The sequence below is a fragment of the Mesoplodon bidens genome (genome assembly GCF_964165515.1).
Source record: "Mesoplodon bidens genome assembly, chromosome: X".
Taxonomy (NCBI): domain Eukaryota; kingdom Metazoa; phylum Chordata; class Mammalia; order Artiodactyla; family Ziphiidae; genus Mesoplodon; species Mesoplodon bidens.
Window position 1 is genome coordinate 89,378,507 of NC_138163.1, and position 22,138 is coordinate 89,400,644.

Sequence of the window (22,138 nt, forward strand, 5' to 3'; positions counted from 1 at the left end):
CAGTATGTTCTCATTAGTTATCAATTCTATACATAATATCAATAGTGTATTTGTGTCAACCCCAATTTCTCAATTCCTCCTACCCCCCCTTCCACCTCGGTATCCATACATTTGCTCTCTATGTCTGTGTCTCTATTTCTACTTTGTGAAGAGGATCATCTATACCATTTTTCTAGATTCCACATATATGCCTTAGTATACAATATTTGTTTTTCTCTTTCTGAATTACTTCACTCTGTATGACACTCTCTAGGTTCATCCACGTCTCTACAAATGACCAAATTTCGTTCCTTTTTTATGGCCGAGTAATATTCCATTGTATAGATGTACCACATCTTCTTTATTGATTCCTCTGTTGATGGACATTTAGGTTGCTTCAATGTCCTGGCTATCATAAATAGAGTTGCATTGAACTTTGGCATGCATGTGTCTTTTTGAATTATGGTTTTCTCTGTGTATATGCCCAGTAGTGGGATAGTGGGTCATATGGTAATTCTATTTTTAGTTTTTTGGAACCTCCATACTGTTTTCCACTGTGGCTCTATCAATCTACATTCCCAGCAATAGTGCATGAGGGTTCCCATTTCTCCATACCCTCTCCAACATTTATTGTTTGTAGATTTTTTTGATAATGGCTGTTCTGACCAGTGGGAGGTGGCACCTCATTGTAGTTTTGATTTGCATTTCTATAATAATGAGTGATGTTGAGCATATTTTCATGTGTTTTATGGCCATCTGCATTTTTTTGTGTGTGGTATGCGGGCCTCTCACTGTTGTGGCCTCTCCTGTTGCGGAGCACAGGCTCTGGACGCGCAGGCTCAGCGGCCATGGCTCACGGGACTAGACGCTCCAGGCATGTGGGATCTTCCTGGACTGGGGCACGAACCCGTGTCCCCTGCGTTGGCAGGCAGACTCTCAACCACTACGCCACCAGGGAAGCCCCTGCCCATTTTTTGATAGGATTGTGTGTTTTTTTGATATTGAGCTGCATGAGCCGCTGGTATATTTTGGAGATTAATCCTTTGTCAGTTGCTTCATTTGCAACTATTTTCTCCCATTCTGAGGCTTGTCTTTTCATCTTGTTTATGGTTTTCTTTGCTGTGCAAAAGCTTTTAAGTTTAATTAGATTGCATTTGTTTATTTATTATTTTAATTTTCATTACTCTAGGAAGTAGGTCAAAAAAGATCTTGCTGCAATTTATGTCATGAGGTGTTCTGCCAGTGTTTTCCTCTAAGAGTTTAATACTGTTTGGTCTTACATCTAGGTCTTTAATCCATTTTGTTTTCATTTTTGTGTATGGTGCTATGGAGTGTTCTAATTTTATTCTTTTACATGTAACTGTCCAGAGTTCCCAGCACCACTTATTAAAGAGACTGTTCTCCATTGTATATTCTTGACTCCTTTGTCAAAGATTAGTAGGTGTGTGTATTTATCTCTGGGCTTTCTATCCTGTTACATTGATCTGTATTTCTGTTTTTGTGCTAGCACCATACTGTCTTGATTACTGTAGCTTTGTAATATAGTCTGAAGGCAGGTAGTCTGGTTCCTCCAGCTCCATTTTACATTCTCAAGATTGCTTTGTCTATTCGGGTTCTTTTGTGTTACCATAGGAAATGTAAATTTTTTTTTGCTGTAGTTCTGTGAAACATTCCATTGGTAGTTTCATAGGGTTTGCATTGAATCTGTAGACTGCTTTGGTAGTATAGTCATTTTCACAGTATCGATTCTTCCAGTTCAAGAACATGGTATATCTCTCCATCTGTTTGTACTGTCTTTCATTTCTTTCATCAGTATCTTATAGTTTTCTGAATACAGGTCTTTTGCCTCCTTACATGGGTTTATTCCTAGATATTTTATAACTTTTGTTGCAGTGGTAAATGGGATTAGTTCCTTAATTCCTCTTTCTAATCATTCATCGTTAGTGTATAGGAATGCAAAATATTTCTGTGTATTAAGTTGTATCCTGTGAATTTAATAAGTTCATTGATTAGCTCTAGTAGTTTTCTGGTGGCATCGTTAGGATTCTCTATGTATAGTATCATGTCATCTGCAAACAGTGACAGTTTTACTTCGTTTTTTCCAATTTGGATTCCTTTTATTTCTTTTCCTTTTCTAATTGCCATGGATAGAACTTCCAAAACTATGTTGAATAAGAGTGGTGAGAATGGACACCCTTGTCTTTTTTCTGATCTTAAAGGAAGTACTTTCAGTTTTTCACCTATAGGAATGATGTGTGCTATGGGCTTGTCATGTATGGCCTTTATTATGTTGAGGTAGGTTCCATCTGGGCTCACTTTCTGGAGAGTTTTTATCATGAATAGGTGTTGAATTTTGTCAAAATCTTTTTATCCATCTATTGAGATGATCATGTGGTTTTTATTTGTCAATTTGTTAATATGGTGTATCACATTGATTGATTTGCATATATTGAAGAATCCTTGCATCTCTGGGATAAATCCCACTTGATCATGGTGTATGACCCTTATAATATGTTGTTGGATTTGGTTTGATAGTATTTTGTTAAGGATTTTTCTGTCTATGTTCATCAGTGATATTGGCCTGTAATTTTCTCTTTTTATTATCTCCTTGTCTGGTTTTGGTATCAGGGTGATGGTGAACTCATAGAATGAATTGGGGGTGTTCTGCCCACTGCAGACTTTTCAAATAGTTTGAAAAGGATCTGTGTTAGCTCTTCTCTAAATGTTTGATAGAATTCTCCTATGAAGCCATTTGGTCCTGGACTTTTGTTTGTTTGAAGATTTTTAATCACAGTTTCAATTTCATTATTTGTGATTTGTCTCTTCATATTTTCTATTTTTTCCTGGCTCAGCCTTGGAAGGTTGTACTTTTCTAAGACTGTCCATTTCTTCCAGGTTGTCCATTTTACTGCCATATAATTGCTTGTAGTAGTCTCTTATGATCCTTTGCATTTCTGTGGTGTCAATTGTAGCTTCTCCTTTTTCATTTCTAATTTTATTGATTTGAGTCCTCTCCATTTTTTTTCCTGATGAGTCTGTCTGGCTAAAGGTTTATCAGTTTCATTTATCATCTCAAAAAAACAGCTTTTAGTTTCATTGATCTTTGCTATTGTTTTCTTCATTTCTATTTCATTTGTTTCTGCTCTAATATTAATGATTTCTTTCCTTCTACTAACTTTGGGTTTTGTTTGTTCTTCTTTCTCTCATTGCTTTAGGTGTAAGGTTAGGTTGTTTATTTGAGATTTTTCTTGTTTCTTGAGGTAGGATTGTATTGCTATAAACTTCCCTATTAGAACTGCTTTTGCTGCATCCTGTACATTTTAGGTCATCATGTATTCATTATCATTTGTCTCTATGTATGTTTTCATTTCCTCTTTGATTTCATCAGTGATCTCTTGGTTATTTCATAGCATATTGTTTAGCCTCCATATGTTTGTATTTTTTACAGTTCTTTTTTCCTGTAATTGATTTATAATCTCATAGCATTCTGGTAGGAAAAGACGACTGACACAATTTCAATTTTCCTAAATTTACTGAGGCTTGATTTGTGACCCAGGATGTGATCTATCCTGGAGAATGGTCTGTGAGCACTTGAGAATAAAGTGTACTCTGCCACTTTTGGTTTGGATGGCCTATAAATATCAATTACATCTACTTGGTCTCTTGTGTCATTTAAAGCTTGGGTTTCCTTATTCACTTTCTGTCTTGATGATCTGTCCATTGGTGTAAGTGGGGTGTTAATGTCCCCCACTATTATTATGTTACTGTCGATTTCCCCTTTATAAGTGTTAGCATTTGCTTCATGTATAGAGGTGCTCCTAGTTTTGGTGCATAAATATTTACAATGGTTATATCTTCTTCTTCGCTTGATCCCACGATCATTATGTAGTGTCCTTCCTTGTCTCTTTTAATAGTCTTTATTTTAAAGTCTATCTTGTCTGATATGTGTATTGCTCCTCCAGCTTTCTTTTGATCCCCATTTGCATGGAATATCTTTTTCCATCCCCTTACTCTCAGTCTGTATGTGTCCCTAGGTCTGAAGTGGGTTTCTTGTAGACAACATATATATGGGTCTTGTTTTTGTATCCATTCAGCCAGTCTGTGTCTTTTGGTTTGAGCATTTAATCCAATTACATTTACGGTACTTATTGATTTGTATGTTCCTATTGTCATTTTCTTAATTGTGGCTTTATTTTTGTAGATCTTTTTATTCTTTTGTTTTTCCCTCCTGGAGAAGTTCCTTTGGCTCTTGGAGAGCTAAAGGAATTTCCTTTAGCAGTTGTTTTAAAGCTGGTATGATGGTGCTGAATTCTCTTAGCTTTTGCTTTTCTGTATATCTTGTGATTTCTCTGTCGAATCTGAATGAAATCCTTGGTGGGTAGATTAATCTTGGTTGTAGGTTTTTCCCTTTCATCACTTTAAGTATATTATGTAACTTTCTTCTTCCCTGCAGAGGTTCTGCTGAAAATAGAGCTGATAACGTTATGGGGATTCCCTTGTATGTATGTCGTTTGTTGCTTTTCCCTTGCTGCTTTTAATGTTTTTTCTTTGTATTTAATTTTTGTTAGCTTGATTAATATGTGTCTCGGTATGTTTCTCCTTAAGTTTGTCCTGTATGGGACTCTCTGTCCTTCCTGGACTTGATTATTTCCTTTCTCATGTTAGGGAAGTTTTCCACTATAATCTATTCAAATATTTTCTCAGATCCTGTTTTTCTCTTCTTCTTCTGGGACCCTGATAATTTGAGTGTTGGTGCATTTAATGTTGTCCCAGAGGTCTCTGAGACTGTCCTCAATTCTTTTCATTCTTTTTTCTTTGTTCTGTGGGAGTGATTTCCACCATTCTATCTTCTATCACACTTATCAATTCTTCTACCTCAGTTTTTCTGCTATTGATTCCTTCTATTTTATTTTTCATTTCAGTTATTGTGCTATTCACCATTGATTGTTCTTTAGTTCTTCTAGGCGCTTGTTAAACATTTCTTGTATCTTCTCAATCCGTACCTCCATTCTATTTCTGAAATCTTGGATCATATTTTCTATCATTACTCTGAATTCTTTTTCAGGTATATTGCCTGTTTCTTCTTTATTTATTTGGTCTTGTGGGATTTTACCTTGCCCCTTCATTTGCAACATATTTCTCTGTCATCTCATTTTGTCTAAGCTACTGTGTTTATTGTCTCCTTTCATCAGGCTGCAGAGTCATAGCTCTTCTTGCTTCTGGTGTCTGCCCCTTGGTGGGTGAGGTTGGTCCAGGGGCTTGTTTAGGCTTCTTGGTGGGAGGGATTGTTACCTTTGCTCTGGTGGGTGGTGCTGAGTCTTTTCCCTCTGAAGGCCAGGGCCACGTCAGGTGAAGTGTGTTGGGGTGCCTGTGAGCTTAATACCACTTCATGCAGCCTGTCTGCTGATGCATGGGCTGCGTTACTGTCTTGCTGGTTCTTTGGCATTAGGTTTTCAACACTGGAACCTGCAAGCTACTGTGTGGAGACAGGTCTTGGTGATGATATGGATACCTCTGGGAGCATGCACACTGATTAATATTCCCTGTGCCCATGAATTCTTTGGTGGTCCACTGTCCTGGATTCAGTGCTCCCACCACGGAGGCCCAGGCCTGGTCCCAGGCTATACAACCAAGAACCCATAAGCTGCGCAGTGTGGCCAGAGAAAAAAGACAAAAAGGAAATTAAAAAAATGAAAACAAACAGACAAATAAAACCCAAGACAAATAGCAAAAACAGAGAGGACCTTCAAGATGGTGGAGGGTTAAGACATGGAGATCACCTTCCTCCCCACAAATACATCAAAAATACATCTACATGTGGAACAACTCCTACAGAACACCTACTGAAAGCTGGCAGAAGATCTTAGACTTCCAAAAAGGCAGAAAAATCCCCGCGTACCTGGGAAGGGCAAAAGAAGAAAGAAATAAACAGAGAAAAAAGAATAGGGACAGGACCTGAACATCTGGGAAGGAGCTGTGAAAGAGGAAAAGATTCCACACACTAGGGAGCCCCTTTGGTGGCGGGGATGAAGAGTGGCCGGGGGGAAGCTTTGGAGCCATGGAGGAGAGGGCAGCAACAGGGGTGCAGAGGGCAAAGCAGAGAGATTCCCTCACAGAGGATCGGTGCTAACTAGCACTCACAAACCTGAGATGCTTATCTGCTGACCAACCATCGCAGGCGGGGGCTGGGACCTGAGGTTCGAGTTTTGCAGGTCAAACCCCAGAGAGAGGACTAGGGTTAGCTGCATGAAGATGGCCTGAAGGGGGCTAGTGTGCCACAGCTAGCCAGGAGGGAGTCCGGGAAAAAGTCTGGACCTGCTGGAGGGGCAAGAGACCATTGTTTAGGGGTGAGCGAGGAGAGAGCATTCCCACTCTGTGTGCCCACAGAAGGCAGAGTACCACCTAAGCAAGCTCCAGAGATGGGTGCAAGCCGTGGCTAAAATCTCGGACTGCAGAGATGGAAATGGATGGCTAACACCACCTCTGCTACCACCAAGAATCCTGTGTGAAAGCACAGGTCACTACCCACACAACCCTGGTAACCTGTGCAGCATGCCACTGCCAGGGTCCCGTGATCCAGGGACAACTTCCCCTTGGAGAACACACTGTGTGCCTCAGGCTGTGATGTTATGCTGGCTTCTACCACCACACATTCTCCCTGCATTCCAATTATAACTACCGTACCCCTCCCTCAACACAGCCTGAGTGAGCAATAGAGCCCTAATCAGCTGCTGCTTTAATCCCTCCAGTCTGCGAGGGGAATAGATGCCTGAGGGCAGCCTAAACGAAGAGGCAGGGCCAAAAGGAAAGGTGAAACCCAGGAGCTGTGTGAACAAAGAAAAGAAAGGAGAATTGCTCCGTGCAGCCTGAGGACAAGCAGATTAAATCCCCACAATCAACTTGAAAAATGCTGCATTTGAACAATACCTGAATAGACAAAGAATGTTCCCAAAATTGAGGTGGTTGACTTTGGGAGCAACTTTAGCCTTTGGGTTTGCTTTTTGCATCTGATTGGTTTCTGGTTTTACATTTATCACAGTTTAGATTTTAGTGCTTGTTATAATTTGTGGATTTGTTTATTGGTTTGGTTGCTCTCTTACTTTTTTTAAATTCAATTTAATTTTTTAGATTTATTATATTTTAAATATATTTTTATTTTTTACCTTTATTCTCTTTTTGTGAGTGTGTATGTGTATGTCTTTGTGTGATCTTCTCTGTTTAGGTTTGCTTTTACCATTTATCCTAGGGTTCTGTCTGTTAGTTTTTTTTTTTTTTTAGTTGTTTGATTTTTTTTTCTGCTTTGTGAGTGTGTGTATATTTCTTTTTTATCTTTATTGGAGTATAATTGCTTAACATTGGTGTGTTAGTTTCTACTTTATAACAAAGTGAATCAGCTATACATAAACATATATTCCCATATCTCCTCCCTCTTGCATCTCTGACCCACCCTCCCTATCCCATCCCTCTAGGTGGTCACAAAGCACTGAGCTGATCTCCCTGTGCTATGCAGCTGCTTCCCACTAGCTATCTATTTTACATTTGGTAGTATATATAAGTCCATGCCACTCTCTCACTTCATCCATCTTACACTTCCCCCTCCCCGTGTAATCAAGTTCATTCTCTACGTCTGCATCTTTATTCCTCTCCTGCCCCTAGGTTCTTCATAACAACTTTTTTTTTTGTTTTATAGACTCCATATATTTGTGTTAGCATACTGTATTTGTTTTTCTGTTTCTGACGTACCTCACTCTGTATGACAGACTCTAGGTCCATACACCTCACTACAAGTAACTCAGTTTTGTTTCTTTTTATGGCTGAGAAATATTCCATTGTATATATGTGCCACATCTTGTTTTTCCATTAATCTGTCAATGGACACTTAGGTTGCTTCCATATCCTGGTTATTGTAAATAGAGCTGCAATGAACATTGTGGTACATGACTCTTTTGAGTTATGGCTTTCTCGGTGTATATGCTCAGTAGTTGAATTGCTGGGTCATGTAGTAGTTCTATTTTTAGTTTTTTAAGGAACCTCCATACTGTTCTCCATAGTGGCTGTATCAATTTACATTCCCACCAACAGGGCAAGAGGGTTCTCTTTTCCCCACACCCTCTCCAGCATTTATTGTTTGTAGATTTATTGATGATGGCCATTCTGACTAGTGTGAGGTGATACCTCATTATAATTTTGATCTGCATTTCTCTAATGATTAGTGATGTTTAGCATCCTTTCATGTGTTTGTTGGCAATCTGTATATCTTCTTTGGAGAAATGTCTATTTAGGTCTTCTGCCCATTTTTGGATTGGGTTTTTTGTTTTTTTCATATTGAGCTGCATGAGCTGCTTGTAAAATTTGGAGATTAATCCTTTGTCAGTTGTTTCATTTGTAAATATTTTCTTCCACTCGGAGGGCTGTCCTTTCATCTTCTTTATGTTTTCCTTTGCTGTGCAGAAGCTTTTAAGTTTCATTAGGTCCAATTAGATTATTTTTGTTTTTATTTCCATTGCTCTAGGAGGTGGATCAAAAAGGATCTTGCTGTGATTTGTGTCATGGAATGTTCTGCTTTTGTTTTCCTCTAAGAGTTTTATAGTTTCTCGCCTTACATTTATGTCTTTAATGACTTTGAGTTTATTTTTGTGTATGGAGTTAGGGAGTGTACTATATTCATTCTTTTACATGTAGCTATCCAGTTGTCCAAGCACAACTTATTGAAGAGGCTGTCTTTTCTCCATTGTATATTCTTCCCTCTTTTATCAAAGATAAGTGACCATATGTACATGGGTTTATCTCTGGAATTTCTATTCTGTTCCATTGCTCTATATATCTGCTTTTGTGTCAGAACCATACTGTATTGATTACTGTAGGTTCGTAGCATAGTCTGAAGTCAGGGAGCCTGATTCTTCCAGCTCCATATTTCTTGTTCAAGATTGCTTCAGCTATTCTGTGTCTTCAGTGTTTCCATAGAAATTGTGAAACTTTTTGTTCTAGTTCTGTGGAAACTGTCATTGGTAGTTTGATATGGATTGCATTGAATCTGTAGAGTGTTTTGGGTAGTATGGTCATTTTCACGATGTGGATTCTTCCAATGCAAGAACATGGTATATCTCTCCATCTGTTTTTATCATATTTAATTTCATTCATCAGTGTCTTATAGTTTTCTGTATACAGATCTGTTGTCTTCTTAGGTAGGTTTATTCCTAGGTATTTTTTTATTTTTGTTGAGATGGTAAATGGGAGCGTTTCCTTAATTTCTCTTTCAGATTTTTCATCATTAGTGTATAGGAATGCAAGATATTTCTGTGTATTCATTTTGTATCCTGATACTTTACCAAATTCATTGATTAGCTCCACTGGTTTTCTGGTAGCATCTTTAGGATTCTCTCTATATAGTATCATGTCATCTGCAAACAGTGACAGCTTTACTTCTTCTTTTCCAATTTGGATTCTTTATTTCTTTTTCTTCTCTGATGGCTCTGACTAAAATTTCTAAAACTATGATGAATAATACTGGTAAGAATAGGCAACCTTGCCTTATTCTTGATGTTAGTGGGAATGATTTCACTTTTTCACCATTGAGAATCATGCTGGCTGTGGGTTTGGCATACATGGTCTTTATTATGTTTAGGTAAGTTCCCACTATGCCTACTTTATGGAGGATTTTTATCATAAATGGGTATTGAATGTTGTCAAAACCTTTTTCTACGTCTATTGGGATGATTATAATGTTTTTGTCCTTCAATTTGTTTAAGTGCTGTATAATATCGATTGAGTTGTGTATACTGAAGAATCCTTTTATTCCTGGGATAAACCCCACTTGATCATGGTGTACAATCCTTTTAATGTGCTGTTGGCTTCTGTTTGCTAGGATTTTGTTGACGATTTTTGCATCTATGTTCATCAGTGATACTGGCCTGTAGTTTTCTTTCTTTGTGACGTCTTTGTCTGGTTTTGGCATCAGGGTGATGGTGCCCTGTAGAATGAGTTTGGGAGTATTACTCCTGCTGCTATATTTTGGAAGAGCTTGAGAAGGATAGGTGTTAGGTCTTCTCTAAATGTTTGATAGAATTCGCCTGTGAAGCCGTCTGGTCCTGGGCTTTTGTTTGCTGCAAGATTTTTAATCAAAGTCTCAATTTCAGTGCTTGTGATTGGTCTGTTTATATTTTCTATTTCTTCCTGATTCAGTCTCAGAAGGTTGTGCTTTTCTAAGAAGTTTTCCATTTCTTCCAGCTTTTCCATTTTATTGGCATATGACTGCTTGTTGTAATCTCTCATGATCCTTTGTATTTCTGTACTGCCTGTTGTTACTTCTCCTTTTACATTTGTAAATCTGTTGATTTGAGTCTTTTACCTTTTTTCTTGATGAGTCTGGGTAATGTTTTATTAATTTTGTTTATCTTCTCAAAGAACAAGCTTTTTGTTTTATTGAACTTAGCTATTGTTTCCTTCCCTTCTTTCTCATTTCTTTCTTTATTTCAGAGACATTGTTTATTTCATACTTTTTCACTAATGCTATTTGGAGATAAATCATTTCAGTTTTAGGGGTCTTAGTTTTCACAACTATAATAGTTGGAAGCTTGATTAGATGTTCTGTATGTAGTCTTCCAATTCTAAAATGTTCCACTCATTTGGATTCCTACAATAATTGCCCTTGCAATACATGCATGCTGCCACCAAGTAGCAGTAGACACTATTAGCTACTTTTTTATCCCTAGTGCGGAGTGAATTTTGACATCAGACTTATCCATCAATAGTACAACCTGTTAATATAACTATAAAATAACAAAATAATGTGGTATTATTTCCTGTAAAGCAGAAGCTTTACATTGTCTGTGAATCGTATCAGAATCACCTGTAGGTTTGTTTTGTTGTGGGGTTTTTTAAAATATCTTTATTGGAGTATAACTGCTTTACAATGGTCTGTTAGTTTCTGCTTTATAACACCTGTAGGTTTTTTTTAATCTTTTTTTAAAATTAATTTCTGCTTTATAACAAAGTGAATCAGTTATACATATACATCTCTTCCCATATCCCTTCCCTCTTGCATCTCCCTCCCTCCCACCCTCCCTATCCCACCCCTCCAGGTGGTCACAAAGCACCGAGCTGATCTCCCTGTGCTATGTGGCTGCTGCACACTATCTAACGACCTTACGTTTGGTAGTGTATATACGTACATGCCTCTCTCTCGCTTTGTCACAGCTTACCCTTCCCCTCCCCATATCCTCAAGTCCATTCTCAAGTAGGTCTGTGGCTTTATTCCTGTTTTACCCCTAGGTTCTTCATGACACTTTTTTTCTTAAATTCCATATATATGTGTTAGTATACGGTATTTGTCTTTCTCTTTCTGACTTAGTTCACTCTGTATGACAGACTCTAGGTCTATCCACCTCATTACAAATAGCTCAATTTGGTTTCGTTTTATGGCTGAGTAATATTCCATTGTATATATGTGCCACATCTTCTTTATCCATTCATCCGATGATGGACACTTAGGTTGTTTCCAGCTCCAGGCTATTGTGAATAGAGCTACAATGAACATTTTGGTATATGTCTCTTTTTGAATTATGGTTTTCTCAGGGTATATACCTAGTAGTGGGATTGCTGGGTCATATGGTAGTTCTATTTGTAGTTTTTTAAGGAACCTCCATACTGTTCTCCATAGTGGCTGTACCAATTCACATTCCCAACAGCAGTGCAAGAGTGTTCCCTTTTCTCCACACCCTCTCCAGCATTTATTGTTTCTAGATTTCTTGATGATGGCCATTCTGACTGGTGTGAGATGATATCTCATTGTAGTTTTGATTTGCATTTCTCTAATGATTAACAATATTGAGCATTCTTTCATGTGTTTGTTGGCAGTCTGTATATCTTCTTTTGAGAAATGTCTGTATAGGTCTTCTGCCCATTTTTGGATTGGGTTGTTTGTTTTTTTGCTATTGAGCTGCATGAGCTTCTTATAAATTTTGGAGATTAATCCTTTGTCAGTTGTTTCATTTGCAAATATTTTCTCCCATTCTGAGGGTTGTCTTTTGGTCTTCTTTATGGTTTCCTTTGCTGTGCAAAAGCTTTGAAGTTTCATTAGGTCCCATTTGTTTATTTTTGTTTTTATTTCCATTTCTCTAGGAGGTGGGTCCAAAAGGATCTTGCTGTGATTTATGTCACAGTGTCTTCTGCCTATATTTTCCTCTAAGAGTTTGATAGTGTCTGGCCTTACATTTAGATCTTTAATCCATTTTGAGCTTATTTTTTGTATGGTGTTAGGGAGTGACCTAATTTCATTCTTTTACATGTAGCTGTCCAGTTTTCCAAGCACCACTTATTGAAGAGGCTGTCCTTTCTCCACTGTACATTCCTGCCTCCTTTATCAAAGAGGAGGTGTCCATATGTGTCTGGGTTTATCTCAGGGCTTTCTCTTCTGTTCCATTGATCCATCTTTCTGTTTTTGTGCCAGTACCTGAATGTCTTGATTACTGTAGCTTTGTAGTATAGTCTGAAGTCAGGGAGCCTGATTCCTCCAGCTCCGCTTTTCGTTCTCAAGATTGCTTTGTCTATTTGGGGTCTTTGTTTTGCCAAACAAATTTTGAATTTTTTTGTTCTAGTTCTGTGAAAAATGCCAGTGGTAGATTGATAGGGATTGCATTGAATGTGTACCTTGCTTTGGGTAGTAGAGTCATTTTCACAATATTGATTCTTCCAATCCAGGAGCATGGTATACCTCTCCATCTATTTGTATCATCTTTAATTTCTTTCATCAGTGACTTATAATTTTCTGCATACAGGTCTTTTGTCTCCTTAGGTAGGTTTATTCCTAGATATTTTATTCTTTTTGTTGCAATGGTAAATGGGAGTGTTTTCTTGATTTCACTTTTAGATTTTTCATCATTAGTGTACAGGAATGCCAGGGATTTCTGTGCTTTAATTTTGTATACTGCTACTTTACAAAATTCATTCATTAGCTCTAGTAGTTTTCTGGTAGGATCTGTAGGATTCTCTATGTATAGTATCATGTTATCTGCAAACAGTGACAGCTTTACTTCATCTTTTCCAATATGGATTCCTTTTATTTCCTTTTCTTCTCTGATTGCTGTGGCTAAAACTTCCAAAACTATGTTGAATAAGAGTGGTGAGAGTGGGCAGCCTTGTCTTGTTCCTGATCTTAGTGGAAATGGTTTCAGTTTTTCACCATTGAGGACAATGTTGGCTGTGGGTTTGTCATATATGGCCTTTATTATGTTGAGGAAAGTTCCCCCTATGCCTACTTTCTGCAGGGTTTTTATCATAAATGGGTGTTGAATTTTGTCGAAAGCTTTCTCTGAATCTATTGAGAAGATCATATGGTTTCTCTCCTTCAATTTGTTAATATGGTGTATCACATTGATTGATGTGCATATATTGAAGAATCCTTGCATTCCTGCAATAAACCCCACTTGATCATGGTGTATGATCCTTTTAATGTGCTGTTGGATTCTGTTTGCTACCACTTTTTTGAGGATTTTTGCATCTATGTTCATCAGTGATATTGGCCTGTAGTTTTCTTTCTTTGTGACATCCTTGTGTGGTTTTGGTATCAAGGTGATGGTGGCCTCATAGAATGAGTTTGGGAGTGCTCCTCCCTCTGCTATATTTTGGAAGAGTTTGAGAAGGATAGGTGTTAGCTCTTCTCTAAATGTTTGATAGAATTCACCTGTGAAGCCATCTGGTCCTGGGCTTTTGTTTGTTGGAAGATTTTTTATCACAGTTTCAATTTCAGTGCTTGTGATTGGTCTGTTCATATTTTCTATTTTTTCGTGATTCAGTGTTGGCAGGTTGTGCATTTCTTGAATTTGTCCATTTCTTCCAGGTTGTCCATTTTATTGGCATAGAGTTGCTTGTAGTAATCTCTCATGATTTTTGTATTTCTGCACTGTCAGTTGTTACTTCTCCTTTTTCATTTCTAATTCTATTGATTTGAGTCTCCTCCCTTTTTTTCTTGATGAGTCTGGCTAATGGTTTATCAGTTTTCTTTATCTTCTCAAAGAACCAGCTTTTAGTTTTATTGACCTTTGCTATCGTTTCCTTCATTTCTTTTTCATTTATTTCTGATCTGATCTTTATGATTCCTTTCCTTCTGCTAACTTTGGGGTTTTTGTTCTTCTTTCTCTAATTGCTCTAGGTGCAGGGTCAGGTTGTTTACTCGAGATGTTTCCTGTTTCTTAAGGTGGGATTGTATTGCTATAAACTTCCCCCTTAGAACTGCTTTTGCTGCATCCCATAGGTTTTGGGTCGTCGTGTCTCCATTGTCATTTGTTTCTAGGTATTTTTTAATTTGCTCTTTGATTTCTTCAGTGATCACTTCGTTATTAAGTAGTGTATTGTTTAGCCTCCATGTATTTTTATTTTTTACAGATCTTTTCCTGTAATTTATATCTAGTCTCATAGTTGTCGGAAAAGTTACGTGGTACAATTTCAATTTTCTTAAATTTACCAAGGCTTGATTTGTGACCCAGGATATGATCTATCCTGGAGAATGTTCCATGAGCACTTGAGAAAAATGTGTATTCTGTTGTTTTTGGATGGAATGTCCTATAAATATCAATTAAGTCCATGTTGTTTAATGTATCATTTAAAGCTTGTGTTCCCTTATTTATTTTCATATTGGATTATCTGTCCATTGGTGAAAGTGGGGTGTTGAAGTCCCCTAATATGAGTGTGTTACTGTCAATTTCTCCTTTTATGGCTGTTAGTATTTGCCTTATGTATTGAGGTGCTCCTCTGTTGGGTGCATAAATATTTACAATTGTTATATCTTCTTCTTGGATCGATCCCTTGATCATTAGGTAGTGTCCTTCTTTGTCTCTTCTAATAGTCTTTATTTTAAAGTCTATTTTGTCTGATATGAGCATTGTTACTCCAGCTTTCTTTTGATTTCCGTTTGCTTGGAATATCTTTTTCCGTCCCCTTACTTTCAATCTGTATGTGTCTCTAGATCTGAAGTGGGTCTCTTGTAGATAGCATATATATGGGTCTTGTTTTTCTATCCATTCAGCCAATCTGTGTCTTTTGGTGGGAGCATTTAGTCCATTTACGTTTAAGGTAATTATCGATATGTATGTTCCTATTCCCATTTTCTTAATTGTTTTTGGTTCATTATTGTAGGTCTTTTCTTTCTGTTGTGTTTCTTGCCTAGAGAAGTTCCTTTAGCATTTGTTGTAAAGCTGGTTTGGTGGTGCTGAACTCTCTCAGCTTTTGCTTGTCTGTAAAGTTTTTAACTTCTCCATCAAATCTGAATGAGATCCTTGCTGGGTAGAGTAATCTTGGTTTCAGGGTTTTCTCCTTCATCACTTTAATTATGTCCTGCCACTCCCTTCTGGCTTGCAGAGTTTCTGCTGAGAGATCAGCTGTTAACCTGATGGGGATTCCCTTGTGTGTTATTTGTTGTTTTTCCCTTGCTGCTTTTAATATGTTTTCTTTGTGTTAAATTTTGACAGTTTGATTAATATGTGTCTTGCCGTATTTCTCTTTGGATTTATTCTGTATGGGACTCTCTGTGCCTCCTGGACTTGATTAACTTTTTCCTTTCCCATATTAGGGAAATTTTCTACTATTGTCTCTCAAATATCTTCTCAGTCCCTTTCTTTTTCTCTTCTTATTCTGCAACCCCTATATTTCGAATGTTGGTGCCTTTAATGTTTTCCCTGAGGTCTCTTAAACTGTCCTCAGTTCTTTTCATTCTTTTTTCTCTATTCTGCTCTGCAGCAGTTATTTGCACTATTTTATCTTCCAGGTCACTTATCCGTTCTTCTGTCTTCGTTATTCTCCTATTGATCCCATCTAGAGTATTTTTCATTTCATTTATTGTGTTTCTAATTGTTGCTTGATTCATCTTTAGTTTTTCTAGGTCCTTGTTAACTGTGTCTTGCATTTTGTTTATTCTATTTCCATGATTTTGGATCATCTTTACTATCATTATTCTGAATTCTCTTTTCAGGTAGACTGCCTATTTCCTCTTCATTTGTTAGGTCTGGTGGTTTTTTATCTTGGTCCTTCACCTGCTGTGTGTTTTCTGTCTTCTCATTTCGCTTATCTTACTGTGTTTCTGGTCTCCTATTTGCAGGCTGCAGGTTCGTAGTTCCCGTTGTTTTTGGTGTCTGTCCCCAGTGGCTAGGGTTGTTTCAGTGAGTTGTGTAGGCTTCCTGTTGGAGGGGACTGGTGCCTGTGTTCTGGTGGGTGAAGCTCGATCTTTTCTTTCTGGTGGCAGGTCCACATCTGGTGGTGTGTTTTCGGGTGTCTGTGGCCTTATTATGCTTTTAGGCAGCTTCTCTGCTAATGGGTGGGGTTGTGTTCCTGTCTTGCTAGTTGCTTGGCATAGGGTGACCAGCACTGTAGCTTGCTGGTCATCGAGTGATGGTGGGTGCTGGTGTTGCAATGGAGATCTCTGGGAGGTTTTCGCCGTTTGATAGTATGTGGAGCTGGGAGGTATCTTGTGGACCAGTGTCCTGAAGTTGGCTCTCCCACCTCAGAGGCACAGCACTGACTCCTGGCTGCAGCACCAAGAGCCTTTCATCCAGCTTGCTCAGAATAAAAGGGAGAAAAGTTAGTAAGAAAGAATTAGTAGAAGAAGAAAGAAAGAAAGAAAGAAAGAAAAGAGGGAGGGAGGGAGGGAGAAAGGAAGGAAGGTAGGAAAAAAGAGAAAGAGAAAATGAAGTAAAATAGAATAAAGTGTGATAAAATATAATAGCATTATTAAATTAAAAACATAATTATTAAAAAATTTTTTAAAAATATTTAAAAAAAACGGACAGATAGAACCCTGGGACATATGGTGGAAGTAAAGCTATACAGACAAAATCTCACACAGAATCATACACATACATATTCCCAGCAAGAGAAAAAGGGGAAAAAATAAAAAATCTTGTTCTCAAAGTCCACCTCCTCAATTTGGGATAATTCCTTGTAAAAAGAGGAAAAGGGGAATATATCATAAATCTTGTTCTCAAAGTCCACCTCCTCAATTTGGAATGATTCATTGTCTATTCATGTATTCCACAGATGCAGGGTACATCAAATTGATTGTGGAGCTTTAATCCGCTGCTCCTGAGACTGCTGGGAGAGATTTCCTTTTCTCTTCTTTATTCTCACAGCTCCCGGGTTTCAGCTTTGGATTTGGCCCCGCCTCTGCGTGTAGGTCGCTGGAGGGTGTCTGTTCTTCGCTCAGACAGGACGGTTTTAAAGGAGGAGCTGCTTCGGGGACTCTGGCTCACTCAGGCTGGGGGAAGGGAGGGTTACAGAGTGTGGGGCGAGCCTGCGGCGGAAGAGGCCAGCGTGACTTTGCACCAGCCCAAGGCGTGCCATATACTCTCCCAGGGAAGCTGTCCTTCGATCCCGGGACCCAAGCAGTGGCGGGCTGCACTGGCTCCCTGGAAGGGGGGCATGGACAGTGACCTGCTCTCGCACACAGGCTTCTTGGCGGTGGCAGCAGCAGCCCCAGCATCCCACGCCCATCTCTGTGGTCCGTGCTTTTAGCCGTGGCCCACGCCCGTCTCTGGAGCTCCTTTAAGCAGCGCTCTTAATCCCCTCTCCTCGGGCACTGGGAAACAAAGAGGGAAGAAAAAGTCTCTTGCCTCTTAGGCAGGTCCAGACTTTTTCCCGGACTGCCTCCCGGCTAGCCGTGGTGCACTAACCCCTTCAGGCTGTGTTCACGCCGCCAGCCCCAATCTTCTCCCTGTGCTCCGATGGAAACCTGAAACCCGAGCCTCAGCTCCCAGCCCTGCTGGCCCCGGCGGCCGAGCAGACAATCCTCTCAGGCTGGTGAGTGCCAGTTGGCACTGATCCTCTGTGCGGGAATCTTTCCATTTTGCCCTCTGCACCCCTGTTGCTGTGCTCTCCTCCGCTGCTCCAAAGCTTTCCCCCTCCTCCACCCGCAGTCTCCGTCCGTGAAGGGGCTTCTAGCGTGTGGAAACCTTTCCTCCTTCACGGCTTCCTCCCACTGGTGCAGGTCCCGTCCCTATCCTTTTGTCTCTGTTTATTCTTTTTTCTTTTGCCCTACCCAGGTACGTGGGGAGTTTCTTGCCTTTTGGGGGTTCTGAGCTCTTCTGTCAGCGTTCAGAAGTGTTCTGTAGGAGTTGTTCCACGTGTAGATGAATTTCTGGTGTATCTGTGGGGAGGAAGGTGATCTCCATGTCTTACTCTTCTGCCATCTTCCCCAGCCTCTCTCATTTATTTCTAATCTGATCTTTATGATTTCTTTCCATCTGCTAACTTTGGTTTGTTCTTGTTCTACTTTCTCTAATTGCTTTAGGTGAAGGTTAGGTTGTTTATCTGAGATGTTTCTTGTTTCCTGAGGTAGGATTGTATTGCTATAAACATCCCGCTTAGAACTTCTTTTGCTGCATCCCATACGTTTTGGGTCGTTGTGTTTTCATTGTCATTTGTTTCTAGGTATTTTTTGATATCCTCTTTGATTTCTTCTGTGATCTCTTAGGTATTAAGTAGTGTATTGTTTAGCCTCCATGTATTTGTATTTTTTACAAATTTTTTCCTGTAATTGATATCGAGTCTCATAACACTGTGGTCAGAAATGATACTGGATAAGATTTCAGTATTTTTTAAATTTACCAAGGCTTGTTTTCTGACCCAAGATATGATCTATCCTGCAGAATGTTCCATGTGCACTTGAGGAGAAAGTGCATTCTGTTGTTTTTGGAAGGAATGTCCTATAAATACCACTTAATTCCAGCATGTTTAATGTAACATTTAAAGCTTGTATTTCCTTATTTATTTTCATTATGTATGATCTGTCCATTGGTGAAAGTGGGTGTTAAAATCTCCGACTATTATTGTGTTACTGTTCATTTCCCCCTTTTGGGAATTATGTAGTGTCCTTATTATGTAGTGTCCTTATCATTATGTAGTGTCCTTCTTTGTCTCTTGAAATAGACTGTATTTTAAAGTCTATTTTGTCTGATATGAGAATTGCTACACCTGCTTTCTTCTGATTTCCATTTGCATGGAATATCTTTTTCCATCACCTCAGTTTCAGTATGTATGTGTCCCTAGGTCGGAAGTGGGTCTCTTATAGACAGTGTATATGCAGGTGTTGTTTTTGTATCCATTCAGCCAGTCTTTGTCTTTTTGTTGGAGCATTTCATTGATTTACATTTAAGGTTGTTATCAATATGATTGTTCCTATTACCATTTTCTTAATTGTTTTGGGTTTGTTATTGTAGGTCTTTTCCTTTCCTTGCGTTTCCTGCCTACAGAAGTTCCTTTAACATTTGTTGTAAAGCTGGTTTGGTGGTGCTGAATTCTCTTAGCTTTTGCTTGTTTGTAAATATTTTAATTTCTCCATCAAATCTGAATGAGATCCTTGGTGGGCAGAGTAATCTTGGTTGTAAGTTTTTTCTATTTCATCACTTTAAATATGTCCTACCACTCCCTTCTGGCTTGCAGAGCTTTTGCTGAAAGATCAGCTTTTAACCTTTTGGAGATTCCATTGTATGTTATTTGTTGTTTTTCCCTTGCTGCTTTTCATATTTTTTCTTTGTATTTAATTTTTGATTCTTTGATTAATATGTGTCTTGGCGTGTTGCTTCTTGAATTTATCCTGTATGCGACTCTTTGTGCTTCCTGGACTTGATTAATTATTTCCTTCCCATATTAGGGAAGTTTTCAACAATAATCTCTTCTAATATTTTCTCAGACCCTTTCTTTTCCTCTTCTTCCTCTGGGACCCCTATAATTCGCTAGTTTGTGCATTTCATATTGTCCCAGGGGTCTCTGAGACTGTCCTCAATTCTTTTCATTCTTTTTTCTTTTTTCTGTTCTGCAGTGTATATTTCCACTATTTTATCTTCAGTGTCACTTATCCATTCTTCTGCCTCAGTTATTCTGCTATTGATTCTTTCTAGTGGATTTTTAATTTATTTTATTGTGTTGTTCATCCTTGTTTGTTTGGTCTTTATTTCTTCTAGGTTCTCGTTAAACATTTCTTATATTTTTGCCATTCTATTTCCAAGATTTTGCACCATTTTTACTGTGATTACCCTGAATTCTTTTTCAGGTAGACTGCCTATTTTCCCTTCATTTGTTTGGTCTGGTGGGTTTTTACCTTGGTCCTTCATCTGCTGTGTGTTCCTCTGGCTTCTCATTTTCCTTAACTTACTGTGTTTGGGGTCTCCTTTTTCAGGCTGCAGGTTCATAATCACCATTGTTTTGGGTGTCTGCCCCCAGTGGCTAAGGTTGCTTCAGTGTGTTATGTAGGCTTCCTGTTGGAGGGGCCTGGTGCCTGTGTTCTGGTGGATGAGGCTGGATCTTGTCTTTCTCGTGGGTAGGACCACATCCCGTGTTGTGTTTTGGTGTCTCTGATCTTATTATGATTTTAGGTAGCTTCTCTGCTAATGGGTGGTATTGTGTTCCTGCTTACTAGTTGTTTGGCATAGGGTGTCCAGCCCTGTAGCTTGCTGGTTATTGAGTGGAATGGGGTCTTAGCGTTGAGATGGATATCTTTGGGAGAGACTTCGCTGTTTGATATTATGTGGAGCTGGGAGGTCTCTGGTGGACCAGTGTCCTGAACTCGGCTGTCCCACCTCAGAGGCACAGGCCTGATACCCGGTCAGACCACCAATACCCTGTCAGCCACATGGCTCAGAAGTAATGTGAGATAAAAGGAAAGAAAAAAAGAAAAGAAAGAAAGAAAGAAAGAAGTAAAATAAAGTTATTAAAATAAAAAAATATATTAAAAAAAGAAAGAACAACCAAACAATAAAACAAATCCACCAATGATAACAAGTGCTAAAATATGTAAAAAAAAAAACTTCAGACAGAAACTAGGACAAATGGTAAAACAAAGCTATACAGACAAAATCACATGAAGAAGCATACACCTACACACTCCCAAAAATAGAAAAAATAAAAAATATATATATTAAAAAAAGGAAGAGAGCAACCAAATCAAGAAACCAGTCTACCAATGATAATAAACTCTAAATACTAAACTAAAATAAACATAAAGACAGAAACAAATTAGATGGAGAAAGCAAACCCCAGGTCTACAGTTGCTTCCCATGTCCACTGCCTCAATTTTGGGATGATTCATTGTCTGTTCAGTTATTTCACAGATGCAGGGTACATCAAGGTGATTGAGGAGTTTTTTTTTTTTTTGCATTACGTGGGCCTCTCACTGTTGTGGCCTCTCCCCCTGCGGAGCACAGGCTCCGGACGCACAGGCTCAGCAGCCATGGCTCACGGGCCCAGCCACTCCACGGCATGTGGGATCTTCCCGGACTGGGGCATGAACCCGTGTCCCCTGCATCAGCAGGCGGACTCTCAACCACTGCGCCACCAGGGAAGCCCCGATTGTGGAGTTTTAATCCACTGCTCCAAAGGCGTCTGGGGTAGATTTCCCTTTCTCTTCTTTGTTAGCATAGCTCCTGGGGTTCAGCTATGGATTACGTCCTGCCTCTGCACACAGGTCACCTGAGGAGTCTGTTCCCCACACAGATAGGATGGGGTTAAAGTAGTAGCTGATTAGGGGGTGTGACTCACTCAGGCCATGGGAGGGAGGTGTACAAAATTCGGTGCAGGTCTGTGGCATCAGAGGCTGGCATGACAATTCACGCTCTATGCTCTTCTGGGGAAATCGTCCCTGGATCATGGGACTCTGGCAGTGGTGGGCTGCACAGGCTCCTGGAAGGGGAACTGTGGATAGTGACCTGTGCTTGCACACAGGATTCTAGGTGACTGCAGCAGCAGCCTTGTCATTTCATGCCCATCTCTGGTGTCCACACTGATAGCCATGGCACGTGCCTGACTCTGTAGCTGGTTTAGGTGGTGCTCTGAATCCTCTCTCCTTGCGCCCCCCAAAACAATGGTCCCTTGCATCTTTGGCAGTTCCGTACTTTTCCCTGGACACCCTCCTGGCCTACTGTGGTGCACCAGCCCCCTTCAGGCTGTATTCATGCAGCCAACCTCAGTACTACCCTGGGATCTGACCTCCAAAGCCCGAGCCTCAGCTCCCAGCCCCAACCCACCCTGGCGGGTGAGCAGACAAGCCTCTTAGGCTTGTGAGTGCAGGTCACCAGGGATCATTTGTGCAGGAATCTCTCCAATTTACCCTCTTCACCCCTGTTGCTGAGCTCCCCTCCATGGCTTCAGAGTTCCCCTTCCCCCACCCAGCCCCATTCTC

At 39.5% G+C, this 22,138-nt stretch overlaps 1 protein-coding gene across 7 annotated transcripts in view; it reads left to right on the forward strand.

The window, feature by feature from the left end:
* ARHGEF9 (Cdc42 guanine nucleotide exchange factor 9) overlaps positions 1–22,138 on the forward strand; it is a 207,483-nt gene that overhangs the window by 70,887 nt on the left and 114,458 nt on the right. The gene's annotated exons all lie outside the window — the stretch shown is intronic.